The sequence below is a fragment of the Puma concolor genome, chromosome A1 (genome assembly GCF_028749965.1).
Source record: "Puma concolor isolate L17-30 chromosome A1, mPumCon1.1.hap2, whole genome shotgun sequence".
NCBI lineage: Eukaryota > Metazoa > Chordata > Mammalia > Carnivora > Felidae > Puma > Puma concolor.
The window spans coordinates 202527023-202541424 of NC_141667.1; the positions used below are offsets into that span (position 1 = coordinate 202527023).

Genomic DNA, 14402 nt, shown 5'->3' on the forward strand with positions numbered 1-14402 from the left:
TAGGAAGATTTCCAAATATCCAACAATAGAGAACTAACTCAGAGGATCAGAGTATACCTACTTTAGCTTGAGATTGCATACATTAAAATTGAAATTAATAGACTACATGGAAACATGGAAAATGTATATACAAATTACTATGAGCAAAAAAAGTACATAAAATTTTATATCCTGTAACAACTCCATGAGAAGGGAAAAATTGGGAAGAATAATCATTCATCCTGCTACAGTAATTCTGTTAGTATAGTGCTTTTATGAGTGGTTTTGTTTGTATGTTTGATTACTTCCATATTTTATATTATATAATGATATTTTTATGCTGAAAAAAATTATTATTTTTTGACATTTAAAAAGCCCTAAGAAAATTAAGATTAGGAAGTATTTCTTTTTTATTTAAATATTTATTCCTAGTGTTCTATCATTTGAATTATTCCATAAATCATCTTTTAAAAACATATAATGGAATAATTCTTCCCTTTTCTGTCTGGAACTTTATCACATCACAACTCTGGATTAATGATTTTCTTTTAAAATAACTTTATTGGTTTATGCATTTGATCAATCTATCCTTGGCACTATAAATGCACTAGAAAGGAACCCAGGGAGCATTCTTAAGTTGATATATAGCTCTCAGGCTCAACAATTTGCAAACCCAGCAAGTTAAACTACCAAAGAAAAATTAATAAATGTAGGAGTTATTTTCTGTTTTTCGTATTACCCTTGCCAGTTTAAAATAGAATTGCCACAGAAATAAATTTTGCTTACTTTACCTGAGTAATTCAAAGAATGATGGACAGAAAGAAGATATTTTTGTTAACCATATATCTTAATTTTTCAAAGTGCTATTAATATATATATATATGTATATATATATATAACATATATACACACACACAGACATATATAAATTTAAAACAAAATAAATACATACACATACAAACACACACACATACACTTGAAATTTGATGGAGAACACACATATATTCTCTCAGGTAGTTTTTTCCATTAAATTTCATACATATGATTTATATTTTTTCTGATTTTCCATGCATTTGATACGAATATGTGTGTGTATTCTATCAAACATATATATTGAATGTATCTGACTATGTGTCCCTTGGATTTCAACATTAGTATACTGCCATGTGATGACATCTTTCAGCCAGAAAGTAGTTTATAATTGAAGATACTTAACATAATATATAATTAATTACTTAATTTAAACCTTTATCAATTTCATGATCACTAAATACCTTTATTTTTAGTTTGACATATATATATATGTATATATGTATATATATATATATATATATATATATATATATATATATTTAATGGAGAATGGATACAGGCAGGTTTAGTCACTGATGATAGCAATCTGGGAATATTTGTGTGTTTGTGTGTGTGTGTGTGTGTGCGTGTGTGTGTGCATGTATACTCTAGTAACCCTACTTTTGAATAATGTTCTGGAGAAATATGCACATAGATTTATAAAGTATATATGCAAAGATATTTGTAGCGCTTGTTTGTGGTGGTAGAGTGTAGGTGGCAATGTGGGTTTCTGCCATGTAGTACCAGGTAGTTGTTTGAATCATGAAACTCAATGCACACCCAACACCATGGATATAATTTAAAATACAGTGGGAACACACAGATGGTAACCACACTTAGTGTGGTGACCATTTTGTTATTTATATAAATGTTGAATCACGATGTTGTAAACTTGAAAGTAATGCAAAACTGTATGTCAGTTATTCTTCAATAAACAAACAAACAAACAAACAAAAAATACCCCCACAATGCTTAATGAAAAAGAAAAATATATATACTGAATGAGATATATAGATCGATATCATTGATTATGATTTAAAATAAATCTGAACAAAACAACCCAAAGGGGAGGATGCCTATTAGAGCAGTGAAAAATTAATAGGAAATGGGGACATAAATAAATGATACAGAAAATATAAACATCCGTGTCTCTTGTGATTGAATTGAAAATGTAATTAACTAAACCTTTTCTGTCAAAGGCCTTGATGGAATCTTAAGTTAACTCATGAATTCAACCAGATTCAACAGAGAAAAGCAATACTGCATTACAGTGTCTTCAATAAATTACTTAACTAATTTTAGTTTCAGTTATTCCTTATCTGTGAAGAAATTCTCTAATACAAAATTTCTAAAGAAAGCATTTTCAAAATATGCTTTGACTGAGATGGGGACTTTGAACCGCAATCCTCCAAACTTTGATGGAATCTCTCCCTGGGTACAAAGAACCAGATTAGATGCCCAGATTCTCTTTTTGGTTGGTTTCTTGTCCCCTGCCACCACCAATATCACCTTAACTAGTTTAACAAAGGTGCTTCCTCAAACTCTGGGGGCAAAGTAGAATGCCTAATTATATGTAGTTTTCCTTCAAGCTTGTTCAAAGACACCTGCAGGGTTATGTTTGTTTAAAACTGTATCTGGGGAGACACACACTTTGGCTTGCCGAGCAGACTTGGTAACAGTGGTAGTAGTTAGGGTTGGCTTGCTTAAGAAGTCATATGAGGGACCAAATCATCTTCATGTATATTCAGCAGAGATCAGTGAGTATCCACAGGGAAATAAAAACCTCTTTAAGAGAATAATTGAAAAGGAAGACAATTGGTTTTATAGATTTGCCATAATTGGGGAGGAAAATAGTGCACATAGACTACATATGGTGGTTTGTTATATATCTATTAAAAAAAATGAACAATGCATTATTGTTCTTCGAGATACCTAATATCAAGTTTAATCAATACAATAACATTTAGAAACTTTGAGGGACAAGATTTCAGTTTCTTCTTTTTTTTATTTTTTTAAATTCATTTTTTAATGTTTATTGATTTTTGAGAGAGAGAGAGCAGGGGAGGGGCAGAGAGAGGGGGAGACACAGAATCCCAAGCAGATTCCAGGCTCCGAGCTGTCAGCACAGAGCCCGATGCGGGGCTCGAACCCATGAACTGTGAGACCATGACCTGAGCCAAAATCGCATGCTTAACTGACTGAGCCACCCAGGCACCCCTCAGTTTCTTACTTCTTAGTTATTGTTACCTCTTGATGTTTCAAGGGAAAAACAAGTGAATCCGAAGTTGTTCTTTCCAGACCTACCACTTTGGATCTAAATTACATCACTGTATTATAATTTTTGGATTCATCAAAATCTAAACCGTGTTGGTAGTTATAATTTTTTTTCCCCTCTGGTGTCCCCATATTAGTTAGGAGAAAAAAAATAACAATATCTGTATTCCAGGACTTGATTAAATCTCAGATGACACTTTAAGAGAATTTTTTTAGAAAGAGCTTGAGTAAGAAGAGACGCAGCCACAATATAATCACAGCAGAGCCTCTTAATCCATTGTATTCAGGTAGATAAGGTTATTCAATTTTTCACAATATTTTAACTTGTGCCAAATTTGTCCATACAATTTGGAAACTACACCTAAGAGACTTCGTGCACATTGCCAGGCTGGGACCTATTTGTCACCTGGGAAGATGATATTTAGTTTCTACTCAGCAGGGAAAATAACAACAGCAATAACAGCAAACCCATGCTGCTAATCTCTAAGCACACTTTATCCAGGATTACAGTTTACCAGTCAGGAAATTGTTTAAACGCCTGGGAGGGCAACATAATCTTCCCCAGTGCATGCCCCAGGAAAGAATTGCCTGAGACCTCTTTGGCCTCTCCTCAGCAATTGGAAGGCTTTAGAAAATTTATTTATATTTATAAATATTTTTATGTAGAGAACACTAACTAATCCTATCTCTAAGAAGGAGCGTGGGAGATATTCTGTTAATTATGTTGCCCACCTCAGTTCTCCTGTGACATGCAAAGAACGACTAAGTGATGAAATACGAAGATAAAAGGTATGAGAAGAAAGAACAGAAAACATCTACCCTAAATTCCACTATTATTTTTATAAAATATGTTAAAACACAAAAATGAAATATACCTCCTCAACATGTCTTCTCCATCCCAATCCTCCTAAAATGTAACTTACTCTATTCTCATGTGCATGAGTCACTGCAGTCATCCAACAACTACCCTACAGCTTTTTGCAGCTTTTCGATGTATGTTCCACACTGCTTCTAAACTGATCCTTCTAAAGCCAATATCAGTTCTCTCTCTATTACAAATTAATTAGTTGTATCATCTTGCCTACAGCACAAAGTCTAAATCCCTCACTGTGGTATTTTTAGCTTTCTGAAAAACTCCATTCCTATTGGCTTAAATTGTATAGAAATTATTAACTCACATACTTGGAAGGTAGAACAGTCTTCAGGTTTTGCTCATTCCAGTGAATCAATAATGTAGCAAAGGCATAATTTCTTCTCATTTGTCCTATCTGCCTGTGTTAGTTTCAAATTTATTTAATGCATGTTCTATTTATGAACTTAAGATGGCTTCAAATAGATGTTAGATTATACAAATCTTCATCCATATTTGAGAAAAAGGAAATGTGATTTTTAATCATGAAAAGTGTCCTGAACTTCCTCCAGATTTGGCATATTGGGGAAAGTACTTAATCCTGAAGCAATCACTTCGGCGTGGGGGGTGGGGGGTGAGAATTTTTTTGATTGGCTCAGGTCAGTTAAACTGTCCCTGGCCCCTGGAACGAGAAGGGCAGCTAACGAATAAAGGAAAGATTCAGCGAATGCTGGAGAAATCACCACAATGCTTTCCACATGCTGCTAACACGACAAGAATGTCCTGTTTCTCTTCCCTTTGTTCATTTACACATTCAACATGTAACATGGTATCGTCCATTATATTTTCCAAACGTGTTTGACATGGTATGTTCCATTCCAAGTGTTCTTCTTACAAAGCCCTCGCTTTGAACCTGGGCAGTCCTTTGTGACCTAACCAAAGGAATATGGTGAAAGTGAGATTAAGTGACATGTGAGGCTAGCTCTTAAAAATGCCAGATAACTGACTTGTTCTCCGGGGATGCCGACTCCAGGAACCGAGTCACCACAACATGAGGAAACCCGTATGAAAAGACCTCATGTAGGGTTTTTTGTTTTTTGTTCTTTTTTAACTGAAAGCCTTAGCTCTGGTCTCAGTCCACATACAGCATCAACCAACATTCACATGAGGAAGGAATAATTCAATGTCTCCATCCCTAGCCACCATCTGAATATGAACTCATTATAGACCCCCAAAGAATCCTACCTGGATAAAACTGGCAACCTCCAAAAGTGTGAGATGTAATAGAACGACAATTATTATTTTAACCTACTAAGAACTTGCAAGCCATAGACAACCAGAACACATTGATACTAACACATCTTTCAAGAGTCCATTGAAATTATACTTCTTCTGTAAAATGTTATTTTTTAAGACTTGTTTTCTCTCATCCTCAGTTAGTTTACTTTCTTTATGCTTCCAGAGCATTATAAAGAAAATTTTTAAATGTTATCCTGACTTCAAATTATAGTTTATGTATCTGTCTCTTCTATAAGACTGTATCCTTGAGGAATGGGTTATGTCATATGAATGTTTTTATGCTGTGGAGAGGACAAGGTATAAAATACTTTATCCACCAAACCCCACTGAATTAGTCAACCAACCAATTGATCAATCAATAAACATTTAACTCAGAATTAATATACATATTTGGATTTATCTTCACTTCTTTAAAAGGGTTGTACATTTCTTTGTGTACAGCATGAGAATGTGATTTCAATCTTTCTTTCCATTACCAAGAGTTTATAAACTTTTGAAAATATATGGTATGTTTACCATTTATGCTATAAAGTTTATATTAAAATTTAGAACTTTTTCAGGGAATTGAAACCATTCCTAATTGGCACAATGTTTCTTGAAATGAAATGGATAACATCATTATTATTGCCTTTCTTCTTATCTAGTTGCTTTGTTTAAAAACACAGTAATAACAAAAAACAAAGCCTATGTTTACAGGAGGGTTTATATTTTATTCTTCTCCCTATGTATCTGCAACTGCTAGTGACATAAGAGGTTTTTTTTTATTTTTTTTAACGTTTATTTATTTTTGAGACAGAGAGAGACACAGCATGAACGGGGGAGGGTCAGAGAGAGGGAGACACAGAATCGGAAGCAGGCTCCAAGCTTCGAGCTGTCAGCACAGAGCCCGACGCGGGGCTCGAACTCACGGACCGCAAGATCATGACCTGAGCCGAAGTCAGCCGCTTAACTGACTGAGCCACCCAGCTGACCCTAGTGACATAAGAGTTTTACATGAGATAGAGTAGAAAACTTCCCTCAAGACTGTGTAGATTCAAGTCAGTGAAGGAAAGTCTTCCTTTCTGATAGTTCCTACATTTTTCATTGATTTGTGCATAAGTTTCAAACATTTATTTATTGTTCTGCAATAATTGCTTCTTTTTCATCACAGCTCCTACTTGATGCACCTCCCCCCATGGTTTAAGACTACTTTATTGTTCTGATAGTAAATAACAACATTTATTGTTCACAGTTTAATCATCAGCATTTTCAATATCAATATGATGCTTTGTATTTGCCTGCTTTAGTGGTCTAAGCCAAAGGTTCAAACATATATATTCTCCTCCTCTGTATGAGTTTAAAATGATGGAGAAATATAATTTAAAATATCTTTGCTTAAATGTCCTTCAACAAACTTTCATTTACCACTTACCAGAGAGAGATTGTTTTCATGATGGCATGGTGTCCACAAAATCATAAATGACAACCTCTGCCTCCACAAAGCAAATGACAGTATACAGTATAACTGCCCCAAAGCACTGTCAAAAGATGCTTAGAAGGGAATGTTAAAATAGTAAAGTGTAGGGAGAGACTACTTCATACTGGGAGAATTAGGGGAAACTGGCAGGTTATGATATTTTATCTGGGCTTTAAAGGCTTCTTATGATCTGCACATATGAATACGGCTGAAGGACATCGGAGACAGAAATTATGCAAGCAGATCATAAAATAAGAAAGCACTCCCTGGGCATGTTGTGGGATTGCCTACCAATAGGGTATATGAAAAGATAGTAGTAAAAGTCAGGGATGACTACGAATTTGGAGATCTGAATGAGTAAAATATTACGGTACTAATAAAATGTAAAATTCGCATTCAGGAACTGACTCTGGAAAAGATGATGAGTTCAGGTTTAGTCTGTGGTGTTTGAGATGCAGACTGGATACCAGGTGGACAGAGTCTTGCAGGGAATTGGAAATGGAGAACTACAGTTGAAGAGACTGGCTGTAGTTACATACAGATTTAGGATATATAGATATATGTAGGTACAGATAATATAGATAGATAGATACATACATACATACATACATACATACAAGCATACATACAAACATACATACATACTAAAATACTGAAAACAGATTATATACAATTCAGTTAAAGAAGAGTTTTGGAAAAAAAAATGAAGGTATTTCACCACATTATTATTATTATTATTTTTAATGTTTATTTACTTTTGAGAGGGGGGAGGAGCAGAGAGAGAGGGAGACACAGAATCTGAAGCAGGCTCCAGGTTCTGAACTGTCAGCACACAGCCTGATGCAGGGCTCCAACTCACCCACCATGAGATCATGACCTGACCCAAAGTCAGACACTTGACTGACTGAGCCACCCAGGTGTCCCTCACTACATTATTTTGTCTCCAATTATTTACTTATAAACCCCTTGTTCTAATCAGAGATCCTGAAAAGGTGAACAGAAACATAAATTGAGCTTGAAGCCATATTTTGTTTGGCTAGGATAGTTTTTTAAAAGCTGAAATTTGACTAACTTTAAATATCATGCACACATTCCATTTATACAATTGACCTTGAATTATCCTTCATCCTGGCTACATCACAAATTTATGATTCTTTCCTGTTACCTGCAGTGCCTAGAGCTCAAGACCACCACTTGTAACCAATTTTGTGTATCGATTGCTTAATGTAAGTGCCTTGGATGTTTATTCACTCATTTAATCTTTTCCAAAAGCAGGGAACACTCAGGGTATAATGCTACAAGTTCAGAGTATGTGCAAATGGCTATAATGTAGCAATGAAATAAGACAAATATAGGTATCACCACACAACAAGGAAGGGTAATGACAGCACCTTTGTGGTGAAAGACCACATTTCTCGATTAATACTTTTATAAAAAATGAAAATAAAGCTATAAAAACATTGAAATGTGATTAAACATTAGACATACAAAATAGAAGCACTATTCCTTTTATTCTTGGATTCAACAAACATAAAGTTACATTTCAATAAATATAATTTGAACAAGCCTAATATAGGAAAAGGAAAATAAACAAAAAAACTTCTATCATATCAGAACTTCCTTGTTTTGTTTTAATCACATTAATATATCATTGGTGAAAAAAGATTTTAAAGCATTTTAAGCAAGTTTAATATATTCAGTTTTAACTTTTATCTAAAATGAAATGTATATTTTTATTCTTTAATTAGTAGATAGTTCTGCAATTTATGCAGAAAAATTATAGTTGAATTTAAATCTTCTTTCAATGAAATAAATTGATTCCAGATTCTAAATTTCCAATGTGTGGGTGTTCTTATTTTAATTCGCAAATAAACTCAAAACATTACATTAAACATAAAGTGTTAAGGGATCAGCATTTACTTCTTGGATTATTATGGTCAAATTACAGAGTATCTCTTAATAATGTCTATAAAATATGACGAAAACTTGTCCTTACACTAATTTTCATTTCTGCCTTTTGATCTTATCTACCTTTGAAAATCATATTGCATTCCTCTTTTAATGGAAGTTATAAGCTCATTAAAATCATTGAATATATCAGGCTAATAAGCAATGCCAATTGTCCAACTAATATCTCTAAAATTTGGGGCCAAACTGGTTTCTTTTTATGTGAAAAATTCATTCCAGAATTTTTTCCATGATAGCCATTGTACCCAAGCATGTAAAAATAGTTACTAATGATCAGATACTACGTAATCATGTCATAAAGAAAATAATGCCAAATTTAATAAGGTATTTGTTTTGCAGTTCACTAAATACCCTATTGAATTCAACTGATGTTTTGTTTTGGTTTGATCTTATTATGACTTTCTTGATGAAAGAAGACATGAATTGACTGATATGCATTTTCTGCAAATTTCCTGAAATGGTAACTATCCTATTTTCTTATTGCAGCTGCATTGTCAGAACATTTTCATTTTTTTTTAATTTTTTTTAATGTTTATTTTTGAGACAGAGAGAGAGAGAGAGAGAGAGAGAGAGAGAGAGCATGAATGGGGGAGGGGCAGAGAGAGAGGGAGACACAGAATCTGAAACTGGCTCCGGGCTCTGAGCTGTCAGCACAGAGTCCGACCCGGGGCTCGAACTCACGGAACGAGAGATCATGACCTGAGCCGAAGTCGGCCGCTCAACCGACTGAGACACCCAGGCGCCCCAGAACATTTTCATTTTTAACTGACACTCCAAACACTTGCTGATAATGTAAGTTTTCATTACACAGGTCAGAAATAGTCTTGTTTACTGTCATTACATTTGGGGAAGAAAATAATTTTTTCTTCATAAGCACATCATCCATAAATTACACATCATCTATAAATTACAAAACTTAGCAATAGCTATGTCAGCATTAAACAGTAAATAAAAAGTACTTTGCTAATTTTATTTGTCCTGTATTAGTCTTTATATTATCTATCAGGCAGTTTCTGAATAGATTGGGCTGTAGTGCTCAATTGGAAAGTAGGACTTGAGTCACTCTCTTTGCCTCAGAGTCATAACCCAATGTTTCCAGGAATATCTCCTTGATATAGTCTTTTACTAATGTCTCAGCAATCATATATATTCAGTGTTAGCAAAAAAAGAGTGTTACTTTATAGGGAAATTGTAAAGCATTAATATTTACATGTTAAATAGTGAATATCTGCTTCTGACAGATTTTAAAGCAGCATTTACTATTTCAGATAATTCATTTGGTCTTTAAGTATATTTGTATACTTTGTATATAAATACCTCTTCAGATTGTATGATTTTGTATAATATTTTTATATCTTGAAATAGCATAGTTAGTTTTAACATTTCACTTCAGTTATGGCTACAAAAACAAAACTCAGCTACGTGAAGAATAGAACTCCCAATCAAAACTAGTTTGATCTAGTGTGGTCTTCATTTCTTGGAATCATTTCCATTATCATTAGTTGATTTACTTCTTTCACATCCCTAAGAACTGTGTCTTTTCTTGACAACAAGTTCAGAGATGCTTTTTTACTGTTAGTAAATATGGTTAAACATGTTTTGCTTCTCTATGTTAGCTAATAATGTTAAAATATAGATTTAAAAAGAATAACGATGAAAATGATTAGAAAAATTAAAGTTAAAAGAGAACATTACTAAAAAGAAGAACAAATCACTTACATCTTCTCATAATTTTAAGTAAATGTAGACAATCTAATATTAAAACATCACATGCTATAAGGTGGTCCCTATACATATGATTGGAACTTAGCTCACATCACATGTGATATCATCTTGTCAGTGAGAAAATCCACTGATTCCATGCTTGAATGTAATAACATCACTTTTTTATAAGTTTCTAAATATTAGCAATGTTGATACAACCAATTGGTAAACAGCAGATTAAGGACTGATTCTGATCCAGGACTTAAAGTTTAGATAAAAATAACATAAGACAAATTAATTCATGTGTGTGTGTGTGTGTGTGTGTGTGTGTGTACTGATGAAATAGGAAAGAATCATTGAATACATATTACTTATGCTAGGCACTGAGAGATAGTGTGGATTTTTATATCATGTGATGAAGGGCATTGATATAAAGAAATCACATGGGAAAAGTTTCAAAGTTGGTAGTGATAAAATATATTTTGTGTAGAATAAATTTTCTAAAAATTTAGAAATAGTAATGGATATAAAATGTTAACATACATCTTATATTTTCTCCTTGTTTTTTTAAGCAATGGAGAAATACTGTAGTCTTCTGAACATGGGAAAAAGGGATACAACATTAGTTTGTTCTGTCTTAAGTGTGATTAATGGATATAAATAAGACACTGATCAGTATGGAAACAAACTTGGAGGCCAATTTACAAATGGTGACCAATTGATGCATAAATAGGTTGATATTGACATGAAATTAAGAGACACTGTAAAAAAATGATTACATAACTAAAATCAGCCTCACTTGGTGACTGAGTAGTTTATCAGCAAGAACTCTGTAAGCAAATGATTCTAATTTTGACATTTAAGCAGAGGGAATTATTAAAGTGAAAATGAGTAATTCATAGAATGTACCAGAAGGGATAAAGAAACAGGTTCAAAAGTATGAATAGAGTGAGGCCATAAATCCTTACCCCTCCAAAAACTAAGTCAAATTCGGGGTGCCTAGGTGGCTCAGTTTGTTGAGCATCCAACTTCTGATTTCAGCACTGGTCATGATCCCCGGGGTTGTAGGATTGAGCCCTGAATCAGGCTCTGTGCTCAGCACAGAGCCTGCTTGAGATTCTCTCCCCCTCTCTCGCTCTCTCTCTCTCTCTGTCCCTCTCCCCTACTTGTGCTCTATCTCTCTTAAAACAACAACAACAACAATAAAAAGCCACATTCATACCACACTACTAGTTCACTTAATGTAATTAAAACAATTTCACAGTGTGGTTGTGGTATTAAATGGAATAAGCGATTGCAAATTACCTCCATATAATGTATGCAACATACTGGTGCTCAGTAAGTGTAAATTTGAATCTGTTTTTTAGTACTCGTCCAATAGTACAAGATTTCTTTAATCTGAAAATGATAAAGTCTCCAGATTCTTTCAATCTCACCTTCACTAGTAAAGATTCTTGCATGGAGCATATGAGTATATTTCCAAGTCTCTGTATTTGATCTGTTCCAGGTATCAATACTCTGATTTAACATAAACATATCTAATTAAAAGTATGTCTTCATTTCTGATGTCATAAATAACATTCGTACACAGAGTTGGGAATCTTTGTATAAAAAAGATATAAAAATACAATTCAATTAATGTATGGAAGACTTGGATTTTAATTAATGAAGATGAACCCCTTCATGAGATACTTAGAAATGAACTGGGTGAAATATAAACCCTGAAAGCTGACTTTACAAACTTTATTATTCTGTACAATTGCTTAAAAACAAAAAAAGAAGCCATTCTGTTTAGAATTATCAAAAAGTATGTGAAGTAATTTTGCCCAAAAAAATATTTTGTGGCAATTTAAAACACATTCAACAGATACTTCAGATGACAAAAAATGCATATGTTTCTATTTTCTAGACTACTATGATAAATAATAAAAATAATACATCAACCTTCATTTTTATCACAGAAATAGTGTTTTGCTATGAAAACCTATGATTTCATCTATGAAATTACATTGCTGGTTTAACATGGTTAACTATTGCTTTTATAAAGACTGTTTATTCACTTTCAGATGTATGTGAATCGCATTTTTTTCTTCTGTCTCTAGTTTCCTGATATTGGATCTTTTGAAATGCTTATTAACAATCTTTCCATTGTATGGCAGGCAGTCAAAACAAATCACAACCATTCCTGTGCAAGAATAAGTATGAGCTCTCGGCTAAAATAAAAATTGTTTGTACTTTGCTATTATTTGTGTTAGTGAGTATTTTAAATACTAGCTAGCAAGTATGTTAAATATTCATGAGTCATCTACAGTAGCGAAGATAATTTTTTTTTCTAACACATGTCAGGAAAATCATACTTAATAGCAGATTATCTAAGGAATTTTGTGAAACTCCATATACCATGAGTATTGCTGCCATATTAATGATATGCTATAGGAAATTCAGAAACTTGAAAAATTATTGAAATTAACATTAAACTCAGGCTATAAGAAATAGTATAAGGAATAGAACTCAGACTGTAAAGGAATGATATAAACCTGCTGACTAAATATTTCATTAAGGACTGTTCTCAATTTTGTTTTAGTTTCATTGGGTGAATTGATTCCAATTTACTCAATTTTATTTCTCATTTCAACTATTTCATTTTTCAAACATGGAGGAATTCATCCTGATTCATTGTATTATTGATGATAGTCTTTAAAAGATGCTACTGGCCTGCCAGTGATGACCAAGAACAGATGAATTCCACCCTCTTTAGGCTAAGACCTTTTGAAAACAAAAACAAAAACAAAAACAAAAAGAATCACTGGGCTATTTTTAGGGCTGGGGGGTGAGAATCAACAGGAGTTTAACAATCAGGAATCAACCTAACATCCCTGGGTCTGGGAGTCAATCCGTTTGGAGTGAGGACAAGATACTGGAAAGTTAATTACAGAATAGCTGTTGTACTAAGTGGTTATTATAGTCCTCAAAGGGACATGTTATTCTGCCCAAAGAGGAATAATAATCTGGTGGCTGCATTGTCTCTTTGGAATCCAGAATCTTTTTAGGACTGAAAGATTACTCGGGAATCCAAGATTTGTCATGTTAAGGGAAATCATTTGGAAAAACAAAGAGGGCCAGTTAGTGTGGGCTAGCAGTGAACTAAAGTACAAAAGCACCTTGGAGTAGAAGTGCTCTGGGCTATAGGGGATAAAGAACACATTCACAGACTACAAAAGCAATTGCTACTCTGGCCAATTGATCTTGTGGAAGCAAAAGAGACCTCGAAATTCTAAATGCAAAATACAGCTCTCCTACAGAATACTCATATGGGGAAGTGGGTTTCTCTGTGAAATGAAATTCATGCTAACTGCTACAGATCTCCTGGTACTGCCACACATACTCTTGGACATTTTGTCCTGATGACTGGTCTTGTGAGGTTTCCATTTGTCTAATAAAGCCCAATCTTTACACAATACCTCCTCAAGTTATGGTGTTTATTTGGATTACTGTTAAGATCAGTGATGGGGTGCCTGGGTGACTCAGCCTGTTAAGTGTCCGACTCTTGATTTTGGCTCAGGTGATGATCTCAACAGTTGGTGAGATCTACCCCTGCCTCGGGCTCCACGCTGTCAGCATCTCTAAGTGTCTGCCTGATGCACATAACTTTATGAACAAAATTAACAAGGCAGTTTTTTATTCAGACCACCAAGAAGCATAGATTTACCTTTTGTATTAGTTTGAGTCCTCCAGAAAAACAAATAGGATACACACACACACACACACACACCTACCTGTCAGAATGGAGCCAGCTTGGAATTCTCTCTCCCTTTCTGTATTCCCTTCCCTTTCTCTCTCAAAATAAATAAATAAACATTAAAAAAAAAGAGAGAGATCAGTGGCAGCACTGAAAGGGCAGGTTTTTTGTTTTTGTTTTTTTTTTCTTGAAGGCCCTAGCTAGGAAGGAGTAGAATTGGTCTCTTTATGGTAATCACTACCATTTGGAATTTTTAAAGATTCTATTTGATGTGATTTGGT

The 14402-nt window shown here is 33.9% G+C and overlaps 1 long non-coding RNA gene across 3 annotated transcripts in view; it reads right to left on the reverse strand.

Moving 5' to 3' along the window:
* Positions 1-4152, reverse strand: part of LOC147584717 (uncharacterized) — a 218358-nt gene extending 214206 nt beyond the window's left edge. For all 3 annotated transcript variants that reach the window (XR_015252694.1, XR_015252699.1, XR_015252698.1), the window contains exon 1: positions 4029-4152. This is a non-coding gene — a long non-coding RNA (uncharacterized LOC147584717). The remainder of the gene's footprint in view (positions 1-4028) is intronic.
* Positions 4153-14402: the final 10250 nt, after the last annotated feature.